The sequence below is a fragment of the Electrona antarctica genome (genome assembly GCF_951216825.1).
Source record: "Electrona antarctica genome assembly, chromosome: 22".
In the NCBI taxonomy this organism is placed as follows: domain Eukaryota; kingdom Metazoa; phylum Chordata; class Actinopteri; order Myctophiformes; family Myctophidae; genus Electrona; species Electrona antarctica.
Genome location: NC_136805.1, coordinates 10,190,387 through 10,202,445, shown reverse-complemented (window position 1 = coordinate 10,202,445; position 12,059 = coordinate 10,190,387). Strand labels below are relative to the sequence as shown.

Sequence of the window (12,059 nt, the reverse complement as noted above, 5' to 3'; positions counted from 1 at the left end):
CCACCTCTGTTCTCAAGAGGACTCCAAATCAACATCACCTACAAGTGTAATCAAATGCTCAGGTTCAGTGGGTACTAAAGAAGTCAGACATTGTCGGAAATATAGACATAATAATTTATGGCTGTATGCACCCTGACAAATGTGGAAAAAGAGCCATTAAGTGCGCGGAACGCTTCTCTTCATGTAAAAGCCTATTTGTCAGACCTGCATATAATATATGCTAGTCTAATTTATGACTGCCGGACTCATGAATAAGACTATATCTGGATGTAATACATTTTTTTTGATTGGTGCTAACCATCCTACACACACATCCTGTCTGTATGTAATGTCTGTCTGTACAGTATGTATGTATGCATGTCTAAGCACGGAAGTACCTAGCCGCAATTTGCAACTCTAGATTTTTTTACAATGGGATGAATCTAGAGTTGCAATACCCTCCATTTAGTCCGGTATCTTAGCGAAATTATGTGGACGCGGCGGACAAAAGCGCCAACATTTTTCCACATGCTCTCCATAACCAGACGTTTCATTTTGGAAGGGGGGCCACGTCATCAAGATGTCAGAAGGCGGCCATCTTGGCGTTCAAAGATGGCCGCCATGTAATATCTATAAGTGCCGCTATCTCGTCTTCTAAGCCACTTAGAAGGTCAATCTTGGTGTCAAACTATACATTATCTGGGTCAAGGAATGCATTAAGGTCATTGAGAATATCACTAGATGTTTATTTGTGCCAATATCAAATAAATACGGCCATTCTAGCAACATATTTACATAATCTTCAACTTCAAATTATCTGTCACAGTTACAACTGCAAAGAGCTGTGCAATTCCAGTGTGCCTTCTGACATGAGCATCTTGCACCACAACCCTTTTTACAACTGCACTTTACCAGTTCATTGCAGGCTTTTGACGCCATAGGTAGAGTGCTCCACACAGGAAGCCAGATCTGGTTGTCGACATCCAATGTCCATCCCCATCCTTCTGGACTGGGTGTTGGCTGCTGGGCCAGTTCAGACGTGGCCCAGATCCCAGACTGGTATACAACTCGCTTCACGTGCTGCAGCAGTGAATCTTGCGTTGGTGTAATGTGTTCCATCGTTTTGTTCTTCTGGCAGAACCATTCTCGCCGTGCTTCATTGACAGATTCCAAATCACTTGTTTTGTCATACATGATGACTGTAAAGCGCTCAAGAAGCTGAAAGTGTTGGGCATCTATGGTCACATTAGTGTATGGATTTTCTGTCATGTAGGTGAAGGCCTGGGTGACCTCAGGGTAGGAATTCCAAGCCACCCATGCTGACTTCTTCCCTTTCCCACAGAATGCTGATGTTGTGTCACAGCCTGTGTAACAGTGGAAGACCGGAAGTGCTGTGGACTTGTCTTTGCCCAGAGCATGGCAGATGGTGTTTATATGAACATTGGTGTAGTTTTTGGTCGTCATTACATCTGGCATCACAGTGGTTGGCACAGACATTAGCCACTACATGCTGCCATGTAACCATGAAGAGGCAGACACCAGGATAGTGATTCACCTGCTTGATGCCCTGGTACATGGCTGTTCTACCTGCTTGATACGCACTGTGGATACGGATGTTGTTGTTATACTCATCGGTAAGTTCCATGCCCTGTTCACCAAGTATCCAGCTGCAGACATCTGGGTCGCTTTTGGCACTGGCAAAAACTACACCAATGTTCATATAAACACCATCTGCCATGCTCTGGGCAAAGACAAGTCCACAGCACTTCCGGTCTTCCACTGTTACACAGGCTGTGACACAACATCAGCATTCTGTGGGAAAGGGAAGAAGTCAGCATGGGCGGCTTGGAATTCCTACCCTGAGGTCACCCAGGCCTTCACCTACATGACAGAAAATCCATACACTAATGTGACCATAGATGCCCAACACTTTCAGCTTCTTGAGCGCTTTACAGTCATCATGTATGACAAAACAAGTGATTTGGAATCTGTCAATGAAGCACGGCGAGAATGGTTCTGCCAGAAGAACAAAACGATGGAACACATTACACCAACGCAAGATTCACTGCTGCAGCACGTGAAGCGAGTTGTATACCAGTCTGGGATCTGGGCCACGTCTGAACTGGCCCAGCAGCCAACACCCAGTCCAGAAGGATGAGGATGGACATTGGATGTCGACAACCAGGTCTGGCTTCCTGTGTGGAGCACTCTACCTATGGCGTCAAAAGCCTGCAATGAACTGGTAAAGTGCGGTTGTAAAAAGGGTTGTGGTGCAAGATGCTCATGTCAGAAGGCACACTGGAATTGCACAGCTCTTTGCAGTTGTAATTGTGACAGATAATTTGAAGTTGAAGATTATGTAAATATGTTGCTAGAATGACCGTATTTATTTGATATTGGCACAAATAAACATCTAGTGATATTCTCAATGACCTTATTGCATTCCTTGACCCAGATAATGTATATTTTGACACCAAGATTGACCTTCTAAGTGGCTTAGAAGCAGAGATAGCGGCACTTATAGATATTACATGGCGGCCATCTTTGAACGCCAAGATGGCCGCCTTCTGACATCTTGATGACGTGGCCCCCCTTCCAAAATGAAACGTATGGTTATGGAGAGCATGTGGAAATTTTTTGGCGCTTTTGTCTGCCGCGTCCACATTTTGCTAAAATATGGCCTTAAGCTGCCGGGCTAATTGACTCCCCACTCATCATTTTGCGTTTGCGATCTGCTGGTCTTAAACAACGTTAAACTCACCAACATTGCAGCTGTAGTTTTTCATAAAAATCCCCCGTAGATGTTATGAGCTACTTTCTGTCCAAAATATTCCACAAGTGATATTCCGATCCGCCATTTTGGAATTCTGCGACGGGCCGTAAAACAAGACGTGAGGGGGAGAGCTTGTTTAATAGAAGGCCGTGCGTGACGGGGCGTCGCGCTGCGTCGGCCTCTTCTTTGGGTGTTTTACCTGTGCAGGTAAGATTCTATTAAACAAGCTCTCCCCCTCACATCTTGTTTTTACGGCCCGTCGCAGAATTCCAAAATGGCGGATCGGAATATCACTTGTGGAATATTTTGGACAGAAAGTAGCTCATAACATGTCTACGGGGGATTTTTATGAAAAACAAGCTTTGCAGATTGAAAGAGCAAAATTCAAGCTTGGACTACAGCTGCAATGTTGGTGAGTTTAACGTCGTTTAAGACCAGCAGATCGCAAACGCAAAATGATGAGTGGGGAGTCAATGGAGGGTATTGCATATAGATTCATCCCATTGTAAAAAAAATCTAGAGTTGCAAATTGCGGCTAGGAAGTACCTTTTGTTCACCACCAACTGTCACACACACACACACACACACACACACACACACACACACACACACACACACACACACACACACACACACACACACACACACACACACACACACACACACACACACACACACACACACACACACACACACACACACACACACACAACGAAGAACAGTACAGTGTACAGTACAGTAATACGAAGTCCAGTACAGTACAGTACAGTACAGTCCAAATCCAATGTGTTAATGTGTTCCTTCCTCACTTCAAACTGAAGCAGCTGAACCTACTAAACACAATTAGCCAGATTTTAACCACATCAAACAGTATTGCTTACATAAGTGAAAACAAAACAAAACAATATATCACCGACCATTGGCGTCTTTGGAGGTAGAACCCAGGAGTAGATCTTTGCCGTTTGCAGCTGGTGTTTTGTTTGAGAGAAAGTCTGAACCTCCAATCCTTTTCAGGTGCTCCTAACCAACCAGGTAATGAGCAGCCATCTTGCTGCTGCACTCTGGGAGATGTAGTTTCTGAGGTCTGAGATGTCACGCTGAACATAGTTTTAGTCCATTTCTGAGTTTTGACTCAACAACTACGAACAACAGTCCAGTCCAGTCCATTCCAGTCCAGTCCAGTCCAGTACAAACCAGATATAATCATTAAGGACAGTTTATGCATGCACTATGTGTACTATGTAAACTCTCAATTTCCATTTTCCAGCCATTCAGTTATTTTTTTTAATAATAATTTGGGGACCCCCCCAAAATAATTTGGCGACCCCCAGAGGGGTCGCGGCACACGGGTTGAGAACCCCTGCAATACAGTACAGTACAACGAAGTACAGTACAGTACAGTACCAACAGCACTACTCACTTCAGACGGGTCTGATTATTTTTTAAACATTATATTTTCCTCTCCAAAGTACTCCTACAACACCTTCTGAAAGGTTGAAATCTCTTTTTTGCAAGTAGAAATATATCCGGGTCTTGCAGGGTTAAGCGATGCGCTGAATCTGATGGATGACTTTATTTCACGGATGTTTCACTCCTTTTCAAATGTCAGAGGACGATGTGTGTGCAGTGATGATTTCCCACACACACACACACACAGTTGTTTCAACTGTCCCTGACCACACATTCCTCCATAATGCCATAATGCTGCCACATCAATCGCTGTGACGTGCCAGGGAAGTCTTTGTTAATAACCTCCGAGGGACACAAATATACACGTTTCCTCACAACACGTACAACTCACACCAGTGACCTTTCGGCTTCTTCTCTCTTTGCACGCATAAATACCCGTCGTCCAGGAGGCTGTGCATTCAGAATGCCCAGAGGGCTGTGTTATGCCGATGTGTGTCATTCATCATTTCTGCTGCAAAAAGAGTATTGCTGGAATAAGTGAAACCTATCCGCGCTGTCCTGCTGTGTGGTTGGACGACTCAATGAGATTTATATGGGAGGATTTCATTTCTTCTCACATCATCTTCTGGCATAGTCTATCACCTCGCTGTGCCACTTTCTGATGTCTGATCTTGGAATTAAATCCGTATCTAAGAAGGAAAATGCAGGATCGGTAATTAGTGTGGCTCATGTGGATTGAAGATTGCACTAGATTGCATGTTGCTGTCACATAAAGTGACACCAATCTAGTGCAATCTTCAATGCCAGGGAAGTCTTTGTTAATAACCTCTGAGGGACACAAATATACACGTTTCCTCACAACACGTACAACTCACACCAGTGACCTTTCGGCTTCTTCTCTCTTTGCATGCATAAATACCCGTCGTCCAGGAGGCTGTACATTCAGAATTAGCCTGGTTAATAAACCAGACCGAATCAGCCATTGGCAAAAAAAATTAGCAGAATGCCCAGAGGGCTGTGTTATGCCGATGTGTGTCATTCATCATTTCTGCTGCAAAAAGAGTATTGCTGGAATAAGTGAAACCTATCCGCGCTGTCCTGCTGTGTGGTTGGACAGGGGAGTCTTTTAAAAAAACAGCAGCAGTAGCACGACTCAATGAGATTTATATGGGAGGATTTAATTTCTTCTCACATCATCTTCTGGCATAGTCTGTCACCTCGCTGTGCCACTTTCTGATGTCTGTGATCATGGAATTAAATCCGCATCTAAGAAGACAGGAAAATGCAGGATCGGTAATTAGTGTGGCTCGTGTGGATTGAAGATTGCACTAGATTGCATGATGCTGTCACATAAAAAAGTGACACCAATCTAGTGCAATCTTCAATCCAGCGGGGGGTCCAGACTTTAAAGGTGATTACCCTTTAAAGTCTGGGCGCCCCGCTTCTCAACTGCTCTCTCCTGCTGTAAATTCATACTAGGTTTCTTTTTGCTATTATCGTACGCGCAGTTTCCCATGACTGATTAGCCATATTCCACTAGCTGCCACAGACAGATTACGAGCCCACAGACCATTTTCTCAGGGCAATTTCATCTCCTCATCAGCTGAACCACAGCGGCCACAAATAGGCCAACAATAGGATGATGTCATATAGGGATAAACATGTTGTCTAGAGTGATAAAAAGTTGAAGAAAACAGTGTTGGATCATTACAAGAGTCTTTATAACAAACACATCAGTAAAGTTCTAAGTGATTGAAATGTACCCGTAGGTTGTCGTTGTGTGTGTGTGTGTGTGTGTGTGTGTGTGTGTGTGTGTGTGTGTGTGTGTGTGTGTGTGTGTGTGTGTGTGTGTGTGTGCGTGCGTGCGTGCGTGCGTGCGTGCGTGCGTGCGTACGTGCGTGCGTGCGTGCCTGTATAGGCCTACTGTTCCCTCAGGACTGACAGAGATGGACTTCCACTAACAAACAACCCAGTTCTATACCTGCCAAATCAATTGTGATGCAAGGCGAGAGAGATGGACACACGGACGCATGTGCACATAACTTAAAGTTGATCTCTTCTCAGACAGCACACATGCTGTGCTGTAGGCTATGCCAGCAACACAGGACCAGAACATGTCCCGAGGCAAAGCCCCAAGCCAGACATCACTCCTGCAGAGTTTTGGTAAAGGAGAATTCCATACTAGAAGGCTTTCTTACCTTTATTTGTAGTTGTTACGTCCCCACCAAAGAGGTCCAGGTGTTATTTTGTGCAAAAGCGCATTATTGGCTATTTCCCCTACCATAAGCCCTCAATGAATTGCATTGAATTGAATGGGGCTTGAATTGAATGGGGCTTATTTCCGTCGCTCAAACATATTTTTCTTTTTTATATATCCTCTCTTCATAATGTAAATAGTATCCCAAGCGGCACACTTTACTACTTATTTCGATGGAAATAAGCGAATTAGCACAACAACCCAACCCCCATTGAGGTCTTATGGTAGGGGAAATAAATAGCCAATAATGCACTTTTGCACAAAATAACACCTGGACCTCTTTGGTGGGGACGTAAATGGTGCATTTATATAGCGCCTTTATCCAAGGCGCTTTACATAGATTGTGCATTACATTCACCCATTCACACACACATTCATACACTGATTGCAGCTGAAGCTGTACTGGTCTCACCAGCGATAGGTTACCCAGTAAGTTAAACACTCAGTTCAATAACTCCAGTGGAAGCCAGGACTTGTATTTGAAGGTTTACTGAACAAAAGTGTGAAACTGAAACAAAGCATAAACAGTACAAAGTGTTTCAGAATAAAGGTAAATGCAATACAAGTATTAAATAATACGACAAATAGGCCAGCAAGTATTGAATACGGCCAAGATGTAACTTACATACAATACAGCAGGTGGGTACAGATGTACTGTAATGTGTGCTCTTTATACCAATGAGGTAGGTAAATACTATACATAACATGTAGTTCTCTTTTTAGGCTTCCAATTGTATAAGGTAAGTAGGCTACAAAGAATGAATTGGCATATCTATTAAGTTAGCATATTCACAGTAGATGCATCCAAATGATAGAGAATAACTGTGTACAACATTCTGCTAAGTTCACAAATAAGGTGCTCTTATCAACAATATAAGTCTCCTAAACAAGTATACTCACAGACATTGCGTATTAATAAGCATGTGAAGAGGATGGAGTAAGATTGCAATTCACACTGACACATTTAGTTAGAGGCACATTGTAGTCATGGATTCTCTTCCTGATCTGACAACAACATCCTGACTAGACAGGAAATGAGGTAGGAAATTAGGTGAGTACTGATTTTAACAATCAACTGCCAGCAGGAGGCTCCAAAACAACAAACAGTCTATTCGTTCCAGAACACTCCCCGCTTGGGTTCTTTAATGAACCCACATAAACTTTACTTAACACAAACATATTCAGAAGGCATAAGGACCCCGTAGGTAACGGGTTGAGGGGACACTTTCAGGGGTCCGACTTTGGAGACTCCATCATCCATCTTTCTCATTCTTCTGTCGTGGACCGGGAAGGCTTTCGCAGTGACGGCCTTAGGCCACCTGTTCCTTTTGGTCTGGTTGTCCTTCATCAGGGCTATGTCCAGAGAACCCTTTCTTGAGATTAGCTCTGTTTTCGTACCACTTGTAGCACGCAGTGTGTTCAGGTACTTCTGACACCTGTTCCATAATGTCTAGATTCTGAACACGTCTAAATTCCTCACTGAGGATTTCTGCTTTCCTAAATTCTCTAGGAGGAGAGGTGCCAGTTTTCTGGATCAACACAGAGCGAGTCAGGATAGGAGGTGCTTCTGAGTCCTTTGAGACTTCTGTGGGAATGTCAATTAACTGAGGTTTGTGGTCGCTACCTGACTGATGGAAGACTGACTGGCCCGAACTCTCACCAGTGTCTGTCACTGAGCGTGAGCGATGTGTGGAAAGGTTTGTTCTTCACCTAGAGGTAACTTCTTGATTGTCAGATTCATCAGGCTCCCCGCCGTGCTCTGAGACGGGAGAATCTGACCGTAGCCTCCATGGAGCTGGGCCTGGATGGAGTGCTGAAATGTGGTGGTTGCTCTCACATTCTTTGCATTGTATTTCTGCTCTGCACTCCTTCGCAAAGTGAGTTGTGGATGAGCAGCACCGGAAACATATATAATTCTCTTGCAGGAACAGTTTGCGGTCTTCATAGCTCTTCTCTCTGAAGGCCCTGCATGTCTTTAGTGGATGAGGCATTTCACGGTGGATCGGGCATTTTCTGGTGAGGTCTATGTCTCTTTTTTGATCCTCCTTTCTGCCTGTGGGTGAAACTTGGGTGTTGTGGACTGCTATGGCTGTGCGATCATACTTGTCTGAATGGTCTCTCTTTGCAGGCGTTGACTGGAAGGAGACAGTGTTAAAGCTGGGGTCTGTTCTTGCCCTTGCCTCGGTGCGGATGAAGTCGACGAATACGCTGAAGGGTGGGAAGGGAACATTGTGTTGAAGTTTATACCTTGACCCGAATGATGCCCACTTGTCCTGGATGCCGTATGGGAGCTTCTCTACGATCGGACTGACTCCTCTAGAGTTGTCTAGGTAGGAAAGGCCAGGTAGGTTGCCGTCCGTCTTGGCAGCTTCCACCTCCTCCAACAGATCCGCTAGCTCTGTGAGTTTCTGAGGGTCTTTGTATGTCACCTTCGGAAAGTTGTCCAGTTTGGCAAAGAGGGCATGTTCGATGGCCTCGGGTGAGCCATAGGTTTCTTCCAGCCTTTCCCATATCCTCTTTAATCCTCTGGATGGGTCTCTGATATGAACGGCCTTCATCCTGCGTGCATGCTCAGATGATTGTTTGCCGAGCCACTTGATGAGTATGTCGAGCTCTTCTCCTGGTGAGAGGTCTAGGCCAGCGATGGCACTTTGGAAGGTTGATTTCCAGGCCCAATAGTTACCTGGCTTATCATCGAAGGCAGTCAGGCCTGTCGTTACCAGCTGGCAACGAGCCATGTATTTGGCTAGGTCAAAGGTGGTGATCTGGCCTCCATGGTTATGAGTCCCAACAGGGTTGTGGTGGGATTGGTAGACGGCAGACTGTTGCTGGCTGCGTTCTTGCTGACCGCCCCCAGGCTGCTGCCGCTGCTGACGACTATGTTGACCGGCGTCAGGTACGAAGAGTTGTTGACCGCCCATGCTTGGTTCCACATCAATGTGCCTGGAGCTAACGTACTCGCTTGGGCAAATGTTATGACTTGGAGTGGGATATGTAGCACGCACCATGCGTTCGCTGGGGACGTTGTGACTGGGAGTGGGGACGTTGTGACTGGGAGTGGGAAATGCTGCATGCACCACGTGTTCGCTGGAGACGTCGTGACTGGCACTGGGATATGTAGCACACACCATGCGTTCGCTGGATATGTCGTGACTGGAACTGGGATGTGTAGCACGCGCCATGCGTTCGCTGGAGATGTTGTGACTGGCAGTGTGATATGTAGCACGCGCCGTGCGTTCGCTGGAGATGTCGTGACTGGCAGTGTGACATGTAACACGCGCCGTGCGTTCACAGGGGATGTCGTGACTGTCAGTGTGGTATGTAGCACGCGCCATGCGTTCACTGGAGATGTCGTGACTGGCAGTGTGATATGTAGCACGCGCCATGCGTTCACAGGGGATGTCGTGATTGGGAGTAGGAGATGTAACGCGCGCCATGCATTCACTGGGGATGTCGTGACTGGGAGTGGGGAATGTAGCTTGCACTTGAAGTGGGTAGAAAATTGTCATATTTTCATCCGTGAATGTTTCGGCAGGTTGGTGAATGGATTTGATGCTGGCTTGATCGTTCACATAGTCTGCTGTGCATTGAAGTTGTTGTTGAAGAGGAACAGATATTGATGCTCTTTTCAGCGACTCATATTCTGGTTCCAATAAGCCTGCTTCCATTACTTCCGCCTCGGCTAGAGCAGCGTTCATTTCCTTTTCTTCTTGCATGGCTTCTAGGGTGGCCTGGAGACGGGCAACTTCAACCTTTAACTTTATTTCTTTATTTGCGTAGGCAGCTCTGGCTTGGGCTGCTTGTGCTTTAGCTCTTGCTCTGACAACGGCCATGCTGGAGCTTGATACTGCAGACTTGATAGATCTGCATGATAATTTAGATGATGAGGATCTGGAACGACTATCGCTATCATCGTCGTGCTGTGATGGATCTTCCTGCTTGTTTGTAGCCATGATGATGTGGGATGCAGAAGTGGGGACTTGTGTTGAGACTGCAGTGGAGGGGTGCTCCTTGCTGGCTGACAGCTTGTTGAGGAATCCTTCCACGCTCGCCTTTTTCACAGCCTATTGGGTTGCTGTCTTTTCACTGTACTGGTCTCACCAGCGATAGGTTACCCAGTAAGTTAAACACTCAGTTCAATAACTCCAGTGGAAGCCAGGACTTGTATTTGAAGGTTTACTGAACAAAAGTGTGAAACTGAAACAAAGCATAAACAGTACAAAGTGTTTCAGAATAAAGGTAAATGCAATACAAGTATTAAATAATACGACAAATAGGCCAGCAAGTATTGAATACGGCCAAGATGTAACTTACATACAATACAGCAGGTGGGTACAGATGTACTGTAATGTGTGCTCTTTATACCAATGAGGTAGGTAAATACTATACATAACATGTAGTTCTCTTTTTAGGCTTCCAATTGTATAAGGTAAGTAGGCTACAAAGAATGAATTGGCATATCTATTAAGTTAGCATATTCACAGTAGATGCATCCAAATGATAGAGAATAACTGTGTACAACATTCTGCTAAGTTCACAAATAAGGTGCTCTTATCAACAATATAAGTCTCCTAAACAAGTATACTCACAGACATTGCGTATTAATAAGCATGTGAAGAGGATGGAGTAAGATTGCAATTCACACTGACACATTTAGTTAGAGGCACATTGTAGTCATGGATTCTCTTCCTGATCTGACAACAACATCCTGACTAGACAGGAAATGAGGTAGGAAATTAGGTGAGTACTGATTTTAACAATCAACTGCCAGCAGGAGGCTCCAAAACAACAAACAGTCTATTCGTTCCAGAACAGAAGCCATGCAAGGTACCAACCAGCACATCGGGAGCAATTTGGGGTTCAGTGTCTTGCCCAAGGACACTTCGACATGTAGACAGGAGGAGCCGGGATTCGAACCGCCGACCCATGGATCATTGGATGACCTGCTCTACGTGCTCTACCTCTTGAGCCACAGGACGTAACAACTACAAATAAGGTAAGAAAACCTTCTAGTATGGAATTCTCCTTTAATCCACATGGATTTTCCTTTGGGACCCCGCAGAATGCGGGAGGCATACTATGGTCCGACGGAGCATTGGTTCGACATGCGTCCGCACCTCGGACTAGAGCCTGCTCCCGTGCTTGCGGTTATGGTTAGGTTAGGGTTTGAGGTGGGTTGTCGTTTTTCGGACCAATGACTAGTCGAACTAAAGTACTGCACTCGCAGAATGCAGGAATCCTGCTTTTGCTGAACAGCCCTATGAAGTATTTGTATTTATGTATTTCCCTCGTTGTGCCGTCATGTGTAAACAGCTAAACATAGCTTCTTAACTTAATACGTGCCAGTATCACAGCCCCTAGCTGCAACATGTCTACCTTCTCCCAGTGGGAGCAATAAGGTGGGAAGTGGTTGTGTGTGTGTTTTATTCAGCACAGTATAAAAACAAAAAATACAGTGAACATATAAATATAAGAAGGGTAAAGTGCTAGGCTGAGGCAAAAAAGCCCAAGGGGTTTATAAGAGGCCTCTAGCTATGTAAAACACAATGAAACATTGTACAATAATTGTGTGTATGTGTGTGTGTGTGTGTGTGTGTGTGTGTGTGTGTGACTGACTGTCCAGAGCTACGTAATCATGCA

The 12,059-nt window shown here is 45.1% G+C and overlaps 1 long non-coding RNA gene across 1 annotated transcript in view; it reads right to left on the bottom strand.

Annotated features, from left to right (window-relative positions):
- LOC306915849 overlaps positions 1–3,779 on the bottom strand; it is a 29,855-nt gene extending 26,076 nt beyond the window's left edge. The window contains exon 1 of the long non-coding RNA XR_013788884.1: positions 3,670–3,779. This is a non-coding gene — a long non-coding RNA (uncharacterized lncRNA). The remainder of the gene's footprint in view (positions 1–3,669) is intronic.
- Positions 3,780–12,059: the final 8,280 nt, after the last annotated feature.